The sequence below is a fragment of the Odocoileus virginianus genome, chromosome 8 (assembly GCF_023699985.2).
Source record: "Odocoileus virginianus isolate 20LAN1187 ecotype Illinois chromosome 8, Ovbor_1.2, whole genome shotgun sequence".
Classification (NCBI taxonomy): Eukaryota; Metazoa; Chordata; class Mammalia; order Artiodactyla; family Cervidae; genus Odocoileus; species Odocoileus virginianus.
This window is the reverse complement of record NC_069681.1, coordinates 75,253,060-75,267,786: the sequence shown is the minus strand read 5'-3', so window position 1 is coordinate 75,267,786 and position 14,727 is coordinate 75,253,060. Positions and strand designations below refer to the sequence as shown.

Genomic DNA, 14,727 nt, shown 5'->3' with positions numbered 1-14,727 from the left:
CCTGAGGCCCCAGGGGTGTGGCCTTGGCCACTGGCCTTTGAATGGTCAGGGGCAGCTTGGTGGTCTTCGACGGCCATTCAGGTGGGAGCTTCTTGCACGATGCGTGGATTTGTGTTGGGGGATGAAGGCAAGCATGGCCCCCAATCTGATCAGCTTCTTCTCAGCAAGCTTTGAAGGCGGTCTGTTTCCTCACTGCACATGCCGTGGAGACGCCCCCCTGGGATTCCCCAGTCTAAATGTTCCCCCCCTTCCCGGGGAGATAGCGAGGGGCACAGTGGTGGAAGTGGAGTATCATTACATTCAGTTGTAGTTGGGTTTTTATTTTTGCTTTGTTACCTGGCTCATTGATCCATGTGTTCATTGGAAGGCTAAATCGTACATAGAAACATCATTGATGTTTTTTCTTTAAAATCTGGGACTTGTGATCACTTCTGTAAGAAACCATGAGCCAGGATCGGATGTTCCTGGAGGGCTGTGGACGGCAGTGGCTGTGGCAGGGTCTGGCTGGGGTCGAGGTGGGGGACTGACCCCTGCCCTTGATCTCATGGCCATTAGTAGCTTCTTTTGTAAAGTCCCATCACAGTGTTCTTTCTCAGGCAAAATCAGATTTAATTCCCGGCGCCTCTTGCAAAGTGTCTTATGAACAGCTTTCCTCCACTCTTCTGTCTCTGGAGACACACTCATTATTTATGTGTCTCACCAGGTGTTAGGATGAGCAGCATGTTACGTGGGTGAGACCTCGGGGCTGGGCCCTGAATAATCCCTCTGCTTTTTGACGCTCATCACGTTGGCGGAGGGGATGTCCGTCTGCTGAGCGGGCCTGGTCGTGACAGCACAGGAAAGCAGCCAGCGAGGAGGTTAAGACGTGTGTTAAGGTGTGAAGACTGTGTGTGGAGGGTGGACCGGCCCCCACCCACTCGTGGCTCATCTCCAGGGGCCGAGGGCTGACTTGTGGCGGGAAGAGGAGTGTCATGGATGTTCTGGGGGTCAGGTGTGGTGGTGTGAGGGCCGCAGGGGCTGGGGCTGGAACACTGCTGCCTGGCCCTGGGGTCCCCCCTGGGGACTCACCACACCCTTCCCTCCAAATGCCCCAGGCAGGCCTCCCCAGCAGTTAGAGGGACTTGCAAGACCAGAAACCTCCTTGTCGCAGGCCAGCCTACAGACAGAGTGACCTTGAGCAAGTCCTAACCCTAACCCTGACCCCTGAGCCCTGACCTCAGGGCCACGCTCTCTGCTTCTGGGTTTGAAAGAGATCTGGTCAGGATACTCGCTTTGGGGGTTTCGGCCCTCGGCAGGAAATGGGAGACGCTCTGTGATGGTGGAGACTCTAAAGAGCTCCGTGCAGCAGTGTAGTGTCCACAGTGTAAACTACATTTATACTGTCCCTCCTGGACAGTAAAAATCCGATGCAGCAGAAAACAGAAGCTCTTGAGTTAGGACACTGATGAAGGTTTTGATTGAGAAGTGCCACTCAGCCTGTGTGAGCCCAGAAACGTGGAGTACGACTCGAAGGAGCAGAGTGGCTGTTATTAAAACAGACAAACAAACCAAAAAACCCACCTGGTGACCGGCATCCACGTGAACCACCAGACTTGGATACCGAAGCATCACTGCTTTCCTAGCGTGAGTGGGTCCTCGCGGTGCCCTCGTCTTCCAGGAGGTAGTAGCAGGGGAGAGGCATGTCCCACACATGGGTTTCTCTCTGCCTCCAGGCCCCCTTCCGTCCACCGCTGCTCCTCAGGCTTCGCTGCCTCTGGGGTGGACCAGCCTGCAGACAGACCCTGGGACGCCCGGCCACCTTTCCTGGGTCTCAACTTCCAGGAGCCCCTTGAAGGGCGGGCTTTCTGCCCAAGGTCCTTTAGTTTTTGCCTTGGTGGACAGGATTGGAGATGGTCCAGCGCTCCTATTTAGGCATGCAGATGTGTGCGTGTGAAAATAACACGCCCTTGCATCCGGCCGTGCACACTCAGCTGTGGGGTCTAGGTGGTGTCAGGGTCAGCAGAAGACAGAGGACGGCAGACGGTCAGATCTGCAAAAAGGCTTCGATTGTGCAGCCGTGGTTCAGGTATCTCGAATGTCTGCTCTCTGGGCAGAATCCGACAAGGGTTATGTTACAGGAGAGGGGAAACTGCTAGTCTGCAAGCCCCGAAGAAGGCTCAGCTTCTGTTTCGGGTGGAGGAGAGCACGTCAGAGGGCCGGGAGGGGATGATTTGGGAGCGCCCCTTCTGGTAGTGCCAGCAGAAAGAGAGGTGGGCGAGGCGGTCCCCGGGTTCCCGGCCTGCCCCGGCGGTGGGCTGGGCCCTCGCCATGTCTTGCAGGGGTCTCAGCATAAAGGATGAAAGCAGAGTGCTTTCCGCAGCTGGTCACCCACAGGCCCAGAAGGAGTGGGGGCGGAAAAGGAAAAGTGGACGCGAGAAGGGTGTGATTGTCCTGGCCTGTGGGCCCGGGGTTATCGCGAATCTCTGGGAACCCTGTCATGGGACAGGCCCCCGTACAAAGCATGCTTTGTGAGCCTCCCCAGGGATAGGACTCTGGCCAGAGCTGCCCCATGTGACTGAGATACCCTTCTTTCTGTTCTTGGCTCTCCGAGTCTGGGCTGCGTGAGCTTCGGGGGAGTGAGACACGCTTGGTGTCCGTGGCGCCCACCCGAGTCATCTTGTTCACACCCTGGGGCCCCCCTGAATTGAGCTAGGCACAACCCTCTCATCTGAATGAGGAGCCCGCTCTCGGAACCACAGTCTGGAAGGTTCCTTGGCTCTCTCCAGGGCGTCCTCCTCCACCCTGTCCACTCCCCTGCAGTCAGTGCCCCGTTCTCACTTCTCTGACCCCAACCCAGATGGGCTGGACTGTCGCCAGGTCACCGGAGTCAGCTGCAGAGAGGGCGGTCCAGAGGAGAGGCGTGACTCTCAGGGTCACTGCACCGTAGCCGTGTCAGGCCTCAGGACAGCAGACCATGTTAGATGTGGAACTGCACTTGAATTCTAGAGTTGACCTTTGTTGCTCTGTTGATAATTTGTGAAGGTTCATATTGGCATTTAAATTGGGCTTCCCTGGTGTCTCAAGGGTAAGGAGTCTGACTGCCATGCAGGAGACCTGGGTTCGATCCCTGGGTCGGGAAGATCCCCTGGGGGAGGGAATGGCAACCCACTCCAGTATTCTTGCCTGGAGAATCCCGTGGACAGAGGAGCCTGGTGGGCTACAGTCCATGGGGTCACAGAGTCAGACAGGACTGAGCAACTAACATGCACGTATACAATCGATAAAGAGATTCAGCAGTGGAGGTTACTAGCTGGGGCGAGGGCAGCTCCCACTAGAGCTGCCAGGATGGAGGCAGGAGGAGCGGGAGTTGTGTTCCCGGACGGATAGACCTGGGTTCCAGCCCGGCACCTGCATCCTTCAGATGGACACTGCCTGTCTAACTGTCAGGGGCCTGGGTGAGGGGAGTGGCCAACCAGAGGCATTAGCCGGGGGCTGCACTCTCAGCTCCTGATCAGTGCGTGCTGCTTCCCATTGGCTGTACTCTTCCTTCCTCCGTTCACTCCCTGATGTCGACAGACCCAGCATGTTTGTCATCTGGGAAGATTACGTGCCTGCATCTAACGGGTCCTTGGCGGCACGGGGGAGCTGGTGACCCCAAACAGGTGGCTTCCAAGTCTGCATCCTGCAGCCCCGGGAGGTCTGTAGGTCTGATCTAAGATTGGTGTTGTTAGCCTTTAGCGGAGACTGGGGGCCCCAGGAAACAGTGACATGATGCAGCGACCAACCCCGAGTGTTAGGACTGAGATGGTTGTGTGGGCCTTTTCCCCCGCTGAAGAGAGTCCTGTCTTCCTTGACTCTGCCCTTCCTGCGAATGTTTGCTCTTATTCACGGCAGTTCTAGGCAGCACAGAGCCTTGATGACGTTTGCTGAAAATTAATGATAAACATGTATCTCCAGCCCAGAATGGGGAGCTGTGGGCGGATGCGTCCTTCCTTGGAGGTTGCAGGGCAGCGGGGGATGACCCGAGCTGGCACCTATGTCCCCCACGAGAGGACAGAGTCTGAAAAGCCACGTTACTGTACTAACCAGCATATACCTCTTTGAATTTTAACTCTTCAGACATTGGTATGAAAAACCTTTGGCTAGATTTGTGCATTAAACTCGCTTTTACCCCCCCCCCTTTTTTTTTACCCCCATCATGAAATACTTGAACATTTAGCAGCAGAAGCAAGAGCAGGTTTGTCGGACGCCAGGTGAATCGTCTCCCAGAGCTCCACCCAGTGTCCACTGTCCAGGTTTGAACATGTCTGTAAACCCTAAGTTATTGGTCTGTTAGCAGAATGGGAAGTTCATAGTAGCAGAGCCAAAGTTTCTTTATAAAATACTCAAAATACCCCAGGGATTTATCTGGGAAACAGTGTGCACTACCTTCTTTTAAAAATATATGTCGTCCTCGTTTTTTTGAAGTTTCTTGTTTGGCTAGGGCGTCCTTGGGACACCTTCCAAGCCAGAGCAAGGGAAATTGGAACAGGGTTGAATAATACTTTTATGTATAAATAAGAAAATTGTGGTGTTCTCAGATGTTTGTTTGATTAAGCGCTCCCGTAACTAAAGACCAGCTACAATGTTCACACAAAGGACTGTAGGAAAAAAAAAAAGTTTTGGGACAGAGGTTCTCTCTTGTCTGGGAGGGGGTGGCCTTGCTCCTCGGCTCTGCGTGTGAATCCTAACAGGTGCTTCGTCGGGTGGACGAGCAGGTGTTTCGGGTTCGTTTGTTTGGTTTAGACTGAGCACAGATGCTTGTACCTCGTAGTACAAATAATTCTCAGCTGACAGACTGGTTAAAGAGCAAAGACTATCAGCTGCTCTGGTGAGGTGTGCCAAGGAGTGGAAGATTTACCCTAGACTCAGATTTTTCAGTGATTAAATGAGATTTCAAATTTCATTGAAGAAGTTCTTTGAGAAGTCCAGATTCATGCATTCACTCCCTCATTCGCTCACTCAGCAGACGTTGGTCAGCTGCCATGGGCACTTGGCCGAGTCACCCAAGTGCTGACCCTTGTGGGCCACCTTCCGGGGGGTTGGTTCCCTGCAGACACTGCGAAGGTGCAGGCCGCCGGCCGAGGACCCATTTCTTTGTGATTAAGCCGACTAGAGAGGATGCCAGGCTCTTAGCGGCTATCTTCATCCCTCTGAGAACTAAAGCTGCTTCATCCCTCCTGAAACTGCTCAGTTTTAGCCAGTCTTTTCTAAGCCCCACTCGTGTGCTGTCAGGAGCCCCCCACCCCTGTTTCCCCGATATATTTCGTATACTTGGCGGTTTTCCCTTTTCTCGCAGATTCTGTCCTTTTTTGGATCTGTAATGGGGGCGTCCTCCATGCACAATATGTTTGGCGGCGGGGCAAGGCCTTTGCAGAGAGGCCGTCTGTGGGTCAGAGCTGAGGGTCAGGGGCAAGGAGGGTCTGGGGTGGGAGCGAGGTGCTCAGGCCTGGGCTGTGAACACCAGGCTGGGAGTCACCAGGCTGAGCAAATAAGACTGGTTGGATGCCCAGTTAAATTTGGACATGCAGAGAAACTTGAGTTGTAGCCAATTGATGGATCCATTTTAGTATTAACTTTTTTAATACTGAAAAAGAATTTATGGGCAGCATTTGGAACGAAGTCCTGATACACTTGGGGCAGACTTACTCTGAGCCATTACTTGTCCTTGTTCACATGGCAGGCTGGTGTGAGTGGCGTCCCGCCTGTGGTCTGGCCTTGTTTGGAGGGGGGAGGGTGGGGCCCCAGGGGACACATGGAGTCACACCCTTTTCTCCATGTCAGGGGAGTCTGCTGCTCAGGGCCCCCACGTGGCTACCACATGGCTCTCACGTACCTCCGATCACTTGTATTTTATAAACCAGAGCAGAGGGGACTGGGGAGCCAGAACGTCAGGTCACAGCATCTTATATGGGTCTCACCCTCACCTGGAATGCAGGAACTTAGATTTTTGCACCCGAAAATGTACTCCTGATGTTGCCTCTTTATGGTCCTCGATCTCCCGGGCTTGAGATGTCAGTTGCCTTGGCCGCGTTTCCGTCTCTTGCCTCCAGTATCAGTGGTTTAGGACATCCTCCGTGTCCTTCCTTCCCCCCACCGCTGCCCCATCTCAGCCGTCTTCTCTTCTGTGCAGTAACCTTTCTGGTTTCTTCCAGCCTCCCCCACCTCCACCTTTTGGAAGTCCTCCTGCGTGTTCCCTCTGTACGTTTTTTTTAACAGATCCCTTCTCTCTGTGAAACGAGCCTTCAGAGCAGGGAGCACAGAGCTTTCTCTGTCGCCTGCAGTTCCTGACAGGGCGTGTGTGCAGTGGGTGCTCTGTGAGCAGCTCTTGGACGGAGGGTCCTGGGCTCTGGGCTGGTGGACCCGGCTTCTCTGGGGTGTGGGTGAGGCTGGCGGTAGGTCCAGGGGTCCAGCCTCCTGCCTTTGGCACCCGAGTCACAGGTAGGCTCAGCTCTGGAGCCGGTGCCCCTGGCTACTGGCCATCTGGCACCCTTCCCGGTGACATTTCACCCTGACCTCTCCTTTGAAGAAGGGTTTTGAAGCAGCGCTGTTCACGGAAAGGTCAACAAAGAAGAGTGGATGATACGCCGACAGAAACATAAGTTAAAAGGCAGGAAGTGGAGCAGCCTGATGTAAGCAGGTTAGAGGGGATGAGCGGAAAAAGTGCCCTTGAAATTACTCTTTAATCACTTGTCTGCAGAGACGTAAAGCGGGACATGGAAAACAAACATTTCCATTCAATGTATGTGCAGTTTGGCAAAACAAACCATGGGGCTTTGTGAGTGTCCAGACCTCCTGGCAGGAGGAAAGCGGCCTCATGACTGGGCATCGCGTTCCGCTGGGGTTCACGGTGGGCGCGGCCGCCCCGCTGAGAGCAGGTGAAACAGAGCATCTCGTTTCCTAAAATGGCCAGATTGGGCCCAAGAGCCAGACAGGCGAAGAGGCCCCGGGTGGAGTGGTCTCAGCCCGCAGCCCCCTTCACAGGTGAGCCTTCTGACCCGTCACCTGCGAAGGGGGCGCCCGAGCGGGTTTCAGCTCTTAAAGGACAGCGGGGGCCAGGAGGGCCACCGCCGCGGCCAGCCCTGGACCCACCCGCCGCAGGCCCCATGGCCGTCAGCCCTGTGGGACCCGAGATGTTTACAGATCCAGAAGCAAAAGTCAGCGGTTCTAAACTCAGTACTAATTATAATGTGTATGTCCATTTCTTCACACAGTTCATGTCCTTATATATGTATTTTTTAATAGTTTTAATCAGTTTACCGACTCTTTGCGGCCTCATGGACTGTAGCCTACCAGGCTCCTCCCTCCATGGGATTCTCCAGGCAAGAGTACTGGAGTGGGTTGCCAGTTCCTCGGGAACTTCAGGGGATCTTCCCAACTCGGGTCGAACCTGGGTCTCCCGAATTCCAGGCAGACGCTTTAACCTCTGAGCCACCAGGGAAGCCCACACTATTTTGAGGCAGCAGCCCTCGAACCTGCAACTATCTAAACAGGTGCAGAGGGAAATACGTCAAACAATACGCTTATTTTTGTTTTTTAAACCGCGTGTTTGCACAGTGCTTAATCAGTTACGGAACCCCGTCAGAGAATAGAACAGGTGTCTTTTGGAGGACGTGCTTGCCCTCTGGCGCGCCTCACACAGGGGCTGCCAGTGAGATCCCACAGGGGTGAAGAAGGTGCTCATGACGGCACTGGTGTGCCAGCCGCACTCCGGGCACCGCGGTGTTAACCCCTTCCTCCCCACCCTGCCCCTGCTGGGAGGGACCAGAACTGGCCTCATCCTGCAGTCGGGAAAAAGGGAGCCCACGGAGACTAAGTCACTCGCCAGCCGTGTTCTGACCCAGTGTTGTCTGAGACTTTAACCTCTCTCTTGCCTCCCTGTTCTCTGGTCTTCACAGCGGGGAGCAAGGCGGGGTAGGTGGGTGGGGAGCTGTATCAGAAGGGTAAGACTGGAAGACTTGAAGGCAGGAGGAGAAGGGGACAACAGAGGATGAGATGGCTGGATGGCATCACCGACTCGATGGACGTGAGTTTGAGTAAGCTCCGGGAGTCGGTGATGGACAGGGAGGCCTTGGCGTGCTGCAGTCCATGGGGTTGCAGAGTTGGACTTGACTGAGCGACTGAACTGAACTGAAGACTTGCGACCCGGTTTTCAGGGGGTGAAACCAAGACAGAAGACTCTTTCCCTCGGGAAACAGGGGACTGGTGCTTGCCCGAGCTCATGGTGTCTCTCGTGCGGTGAAGACGTGGCGACCACACCTGCCCAGTGGTTCACACTCAGGCAGGAGCCGCCAGGGGGGTATCCACCCTGTGGGCCCATCCAGGCGGTGTGGTGTGTGAGTGAGGCTGTGGCGGGGGGTGGAGGGGCTTCCATGTCGTTTTGGTGAACTTTCTGCCCCCACCCCATCCCCACCTCTTCTTTGTGTCAACCTAATTCATGTCATGTAACCCGGCCGTGTCTGTGACATACCAGCTGCTCAGATTTTATTAAATTCAACTGAAGATCTCTTTTAGACGTCTTTATCCTGCAGTATGTAGTTGTAAGGAATCACGAGCCCCTATGGGCACTTTCGAGAGGAAGGTGGGCATCGGGTGTTGCAGGAACTGTGCCTGTTAGAGGGAGGAGGGCCCCCCTGTTGCCCCAAGGCCTGTCCAGCATGCCGCTGTAGGATAGAGGCGCTGGGCACGGGGCGGCCAGAGCCCTTGGAGGCATCGTTTCCCTGCTGCCTTTGTATGATTGCAGCAGCCAGGCACCGAGCCCCAGGAGAACCGTGAAGTCTGTCCAAGGACCGAAGTCCAGAGGCCCAGGCTGGCGAGCGCTTGCCCGATCCCCCGGGTAACCGCAGGGCCGCACAGGCAGGCCTCCTGATTCCTGGGCCCAGGCTGCTCTCCTGGCTACATCCCCGGCCCGTGTGTCTTCTCAGACTCCTCCGGAGCCACCACCCTGTCGTGGCCACCTCCTGGGCGGAGAGGGGTGGGCTGACACCCGGCTGCAGGGAGCTGTACCCAGCGCGTGGGAGAGCTGGGGAGTGTAGCGTGGACTCACCTGTCCAGGTGTGCCTCGGCAGACAGGGCTGCGACCCCGCCTCGCCAGCACTCTGAACACTCAGTGCAGGGAGTCGCCCCCAGCCGGCCTCCTATGCGTTCTTCCGTCCAGCTTCTCAAACAGGCATGTCGTCCCCGCCTCTCTCAGGGTGGTTTGCTCACCCTGGTGGTGCACCTTGACCAGCTTAGAAAGTACTCTGCTGGTGCTTAGAGACCTGGTTAGATTTTTTGCTGCCTGATGATTGTCTCCTTTCTGCTAATTCTCTATTAAATTGGTCGCTTTCTCTGAGGTCCTGGACCACAGTCACACACAGAGGGCGAGGGGTCCCTTTTCCCCTGGACCATGTGTGAAAAGTGTTAGTTGCTCAGTCGTGTCTGACTCTTTGTGACCCCATGGACTGTAGCCCGCCAGGCTCCTCCGTCCATGGGATTTTCCCAGGCAAGAATACTGGAGTGGGCTGCCATTACCTTCTCAGGGGGTCTTCCTGACCCAAGGATCGAACCCACTGTCTCCTGCATTGCAGGCAGATTCTTTACTGTCTGAACTACCAGGGAAGCCCGGGCCCTGTGTGAGCTGGAATCTTAACTGTGTGCAGCACTTAGACCAAGCTTTGCTGCAGGCGTCCTCAGTCGTATTATTCTGTGCCCTGTCACCATGAAATCTTAAGCTCTGGGTTGAAACTGGAGCTTGTGTTCAGTGTTACAGAACGGAGGACGAGGGAGTGCGGTGTAGGGAGGGCTCATGGAACAGGAGCTAAGTCCACGTTTGTGAAACTCAGAGCAAAATGACTGTTACGTATAAGTGGCTTGTGCAGATAGAGTGGAGGTTGTCCTACCAACTGCAACCAGAGCTATAATTACTGATTCTGGGGGGAAGTGGCAGAGTTTTGACTTGAAGCCGAATTAAAATATGGGGGACACAGTGCTGCTTTTGCAATTGAACTCGTATAGAAGGTGCAGGGTCTGCTTGGCCACCTTTGATAGAAAAGCCATACCGGCTTTTCTTGTGAATTGGGTGCCTCTTATCTTTTAACAGCTTTACTGAATATAATTTAACAGCATAAAGTTCGTCCACTTGAAGTACAAAATCAGTGGCTTTACTATATCCACAATTAAGCAACCATTCCCACAAATTCAGAACATTTTCATCACCCACTCAGGCAAGCCCTCATCTCTCTGTCTTTATTCCAGATTTCTTTCATGTACCTGAACTGACAGAGTGTGTGGCCTTTTGTGACTGGCTTCTTTGACTTAACATAATGCTTTCAAGGTTCATTCACGTTGTTGTTCCTCATCCATGTTCATTCCTCTTTATGGCTGAATAATATTCCCTCATGTGGATAGCATCACTGATTCAGTAGACCTGAATTTGAGCAAACTCCGTGAGATAGTGAAGGACAGGGGAGCCTGGCGTGTTGTCGTCCATGGGGTTGCAAAGAATTGGACACAACTTAGTGACTGAACAACAACAAATGGGTAGACTACATTTTGTTTATCCACTTATGAGTTGATGGGCTTTGGGGTTGTTTAGCTACTTTTCAGCCATTGTGAAAAGTGCTGCTATGAACATCTGTATGCAGCTTTTTGTATAAAAGTTTTTTTATAGGCTTTTGTTTATCTTGGTTAGATATCTAGGAGTGGTTGGGATCCTATGGCGACGACTCTGATTTTCTGAGGAATCTTTCCAGGTTTTGAATTGTATGTGTTTTCTGTTGTACATTTTGAAGGACACATTTCAGTGGCATTCAGCCCGTTCACCTTGTTGTGCCATCATCACCATGTTCCCCTCCTAGGCCCTGATGACACCATCTCTTGGGCCCCAGGAGGGGAAGTGGCTTTGGCTTTGATCTGTCAAAGTGATGGGTTAGTCGTGAGCCTACCCACTGCCCTCTGAGAGTGAGAACAGGCGAAGGGCTCTTGGCCCCAGACCACAGGGTCTCAAAGACAGGAGATGTTGGCTAAGAGGGCAGGAGGGGGTAACTCGCCGAGGCTACCCAGAAACCAGGAGTGGGGGCTGCTGTCTCCTCCTGGGGGGCCCACCCAGTGTGGTGGGGAGACGCCGTCCTCCCCGCACACAGGCGTGTTTTCCTGGTCATGCCCAGATCTCCCTGGGCCCTGGCAGGGGGCCTCAGGGAATCCTGAGCATAGAGGCCATGAGGAGTTGTATTTTCTGAGTCTCAGGAGAGTGTGTCCGCGTAGGGCCAAAGTGTGTGTTTACAAGGGAACCGTCATCAAGTCAGAGAAGATCTTGCAGGTCGGCCTGGACTGTGGGCGCCCCGACTTTGGCTCCCTCTGCCTGCTCACCTGGGACTCCATGTTCTCACGCCCCGTCCTGTCCCGAAATGCCCAGCCCGGCCTCCTCCTGGCCCACCCCAACAACTCCATCCTGAGGTTCCCCAGGCCTCCTCTCGACCCCTTGTTTTGGAGAAAGCCCTGCAGTTTTCATATTGTGATCATATTCTTCCTGAGCAGCCCTTTCACCTTTCCAGCAGTACATCACTTCCTCACTGGCAAAGATGCTGTTTTATTAAACTCTTTGGGGTAAGTCATTGGCAGACAGAAGCCACAAATGTCCAGATTCAGAGCAGGCATCATTGTCGACCTAACAGCTCATTCATGAGCTGATTTTTTGGAAATAGTGACACATCATGTAAGGGCTGATGAAAAAGTGAAAGTTAATCTCTTGGTCGTGTCCGACTCTTTGCGATCCCACAGACTGTAGCCTGCCTGGTTCCTCTATCCGTGGGATTCTCCAGGCAAGGATACTGGAGTGGGTTGCCGTTTCCTTCTCCAGGGGATCTTCCTGACCCAGGGATTAAACCTGGGTCTCCTGCATTGCAGGCAGACTCTTTACAAACTGAGCCAGTGGGGAAGCCTGACTGAATATCAGTAAGGGCTGATGTTCGTAGTCAAATGGGAGGATGTCTTTAAATAGCAGCTCCCCCGGCTGCATGTGTCTGTTGGAGTTGCTCACGTAGCTGTCTGGGCAAGAAGTTCCAGAGTGCCAGCCAGGAGCCTGTGCAGTTGGAAAAGCTAAGAAGCAAAGAGGAAGTATTTCTTCTTATGTCCCTTATTCAGAGAACGTCTCCCTAACGATTCATTGATTTTTAAGAAGTGCTTGATGTCGCTATAGGGATAATAATCTCAATTTCTAATTATTTTTAAGCCATTCTGTGAACTCGACAGTAGTTTCCTCATTGCAGAAGTGGGGAAGTAGGGGTTCGGAGTAACCTGTGAGAGGTCATTCAGGTAGTCGGGGGTCAAAACCCAGGCAGGTTGTCTTCAGAAACCTTTTCTCCTCTTTCTGTTGCTTCTGACGGTGTGCTCAATGGGAGGAGTGTCCTTGTGTCTGATTTTACTGTGATTACATTATGGCCTGTTGCCCCGGGGGACCTATGAGAAGTCTCACGTAGAGTTTCAGGAGCATCAGAGCAGGTTTAGTCAGCTGAGCAGAGGTTTGAGCCATGGCTTCACGTTGCCCCCTGCTTTATGAAGCTGCTTTTCTGGAAGTGGAGCTGTGTTCAAGTGGGACAGAGTAAGCACTTCACGAAAACGTCAGCCGCCACGATGCTGCTGTCCTCGTTGGGGAGACACCTGACCCCCAGGTACGTGCCCGTCTTTGCTGGGCCAGTAGTGGAGTTTGGAGGCTGACTGCTGAGCGTGTTTGCAGTGTCGGAGGGAAATGACTGAATGGAAAGCCTGCATGCTTTCTGTGCCCCTCTTCCTCTCTCTCCCCGCCACCCGTTTCCTGCCCTGCTCATTTTTTCCTTTTACAGTCCGCGAGGACTTCTGCATCAGGCGGCCATTTGGTCCCATCCCAGTCATAGGGCCTCAGATTCCATCACTCAGATTCTTAGGTGTTAACAGATGAAGGCTGGCTGCAGGCTGGCAGGTGGAGCGCTTCTGGGGCAGAAGCTGCTGTCCCCGCCCGTGGGCCTCGCCTCCTCTGCGCTCACCCAGAATCGCAGAGTCACAGCAAGAGTGGCAGCGGCTCACCTCCTCGTGCTCACCCCAGAATCTCAGAGTCCGGGGTCCTCCTTCCCACTCAGACTCTGACGCAATGACCTTCTCTTAACAATAGTGGCAGTGGAACCTGAGAATAGCTTGAGGTTCTTGCCTGCTCTGAGCCTCACACCGCACCTGTGAAGCATCAGTGGGAGATGCCGCCCAGTTCCTTTCTCTCTTGGGGGGCGGGGGTGCCTCCCAGCAGCCCATCCCCGCCGACTTCTGAGCTTCTCACGTGACTCTCAGTGAACACGCTCCCACGCGTCTTCAAGACCAGGTTCAGCCTTAGAACCTCTGTAAGGAGTGGAGCTTAGTCATCAGTTCATTTTTATCATCTTTTACTTTTTTCCCTTAATCTGCCTGCCTCTTAGTAATTCTCAATAGTGGTTTGGGGACAAGGTTTTGGTTTCTTTGTGAATACGTGCTTATCCCCAGAATTGTTTGTGGATTTTTTTAATAGTAAAACATTACTTTAAAAGATTTTTAAAAACCAGTTCATTAAAAATAAACGCATCTACGGAGCACTTGCTCACAGCTCCACACTGTGAGACAGGTTCCCCCACCTCGACAGCATGCAGTCAAGGAAGACTCGGTCACCTCGTTGTGGAGTATCTCTCATCTCAGAGGGAGGATGAATCGTCAGACTGTGGGCTTTCCTTGCTCCAGAAAAGGCTGCAGTGATTTTATTTATTGCAGGGTTGGGAGACGAATGGACATCTTGCTGCTTCCTTGACCACATTTCCTTTAGAGTTTGTAAATTTTTCCCCATTAGGCATTGTAGAATGACACGCATCTGTGTTATGTTGTGAGGTCCTTCAAACGGCTTTTATGCTTAAGTGTTGTCGCTGCCTTAGGGGGTGGGCAGGAAGTGGTGTCGGCCCCAAATAAAGGTGGCGTCAGGGTGGACACTGGAACTTGGGGGAGACTGGACACTGGAGTCTGCTCCATGAGTTTCTCCGGGAAACCACTAGTAATAGCAGTCAGCACCCCTATTCTCATGAGCCCCCATCCCGCGTCCTCAGGTGGAAGCCCGTCCTTTCTTACTGAAAACCTGTGAATGAGTGTGTGGTCCTGCCGTGGTGGAGATACAGGTGGCAGGCAGTGTGGGTCAGGGGAGGGCAGGGGCCACGATGTGTAGAGAGTATTTGGGTTTCTGGTCCCAGCCAGGTCTGTCCTTGTGAGTGTATTATCCCAATTACTACAGTCTGCTCATTTCTGGGTAAATCCCAAATGCAGAGCCTCCAGGCTTGAAGGCTCAGGACAGAGGGGATGGCTCCCAGGTTCCTGCGGTCGGGAAGGCCCTGTGGAGTCACCAGCACGTGGCTCTGGCAAGCGCAGCTGCCGTGATGTCAGTTCTGGATGCATCCCCCACGGTGCCCTTCCCACAGGGTCCTAACAGAAGGAAGGACAAAGTGCGAGGGTCTCAAGGACAGTTTTGGATCCTGGGTGATGCCTGGCGGGCCCCCCGCCCTGGTTCTGGAGACCCTGAGGCCTCTGTCCGGCACTCGGGCTTTGAGTCCATCATCCCCTGTCTCCTGGACCAGGAAGGATATTAACTCCTTCTCAGTGCTCGCCAGCCTCTTTGCCAACGCTCCCTTTAAGAAACAGGAATCTCATGCTGGAATTTCAAAATTTTTCACGCCAAAGGAAAAATTTAAT

General features: G+C 53.5%; 1 protein-coding gene across 10 annotated transcripts in view; it reads left to right on the top strand.

The window, feature by feature from the left end:
* SLC7A1 (solute carrier family 7 member 1) overlaps window positions 1–14,727 on the top strand; it is a 61,249-nt gene that overhangs the window by 13,412 nt on the left and 33,110 nt on the right. The gene's annotated exons all lie outside the window — the stretch shown is intronic.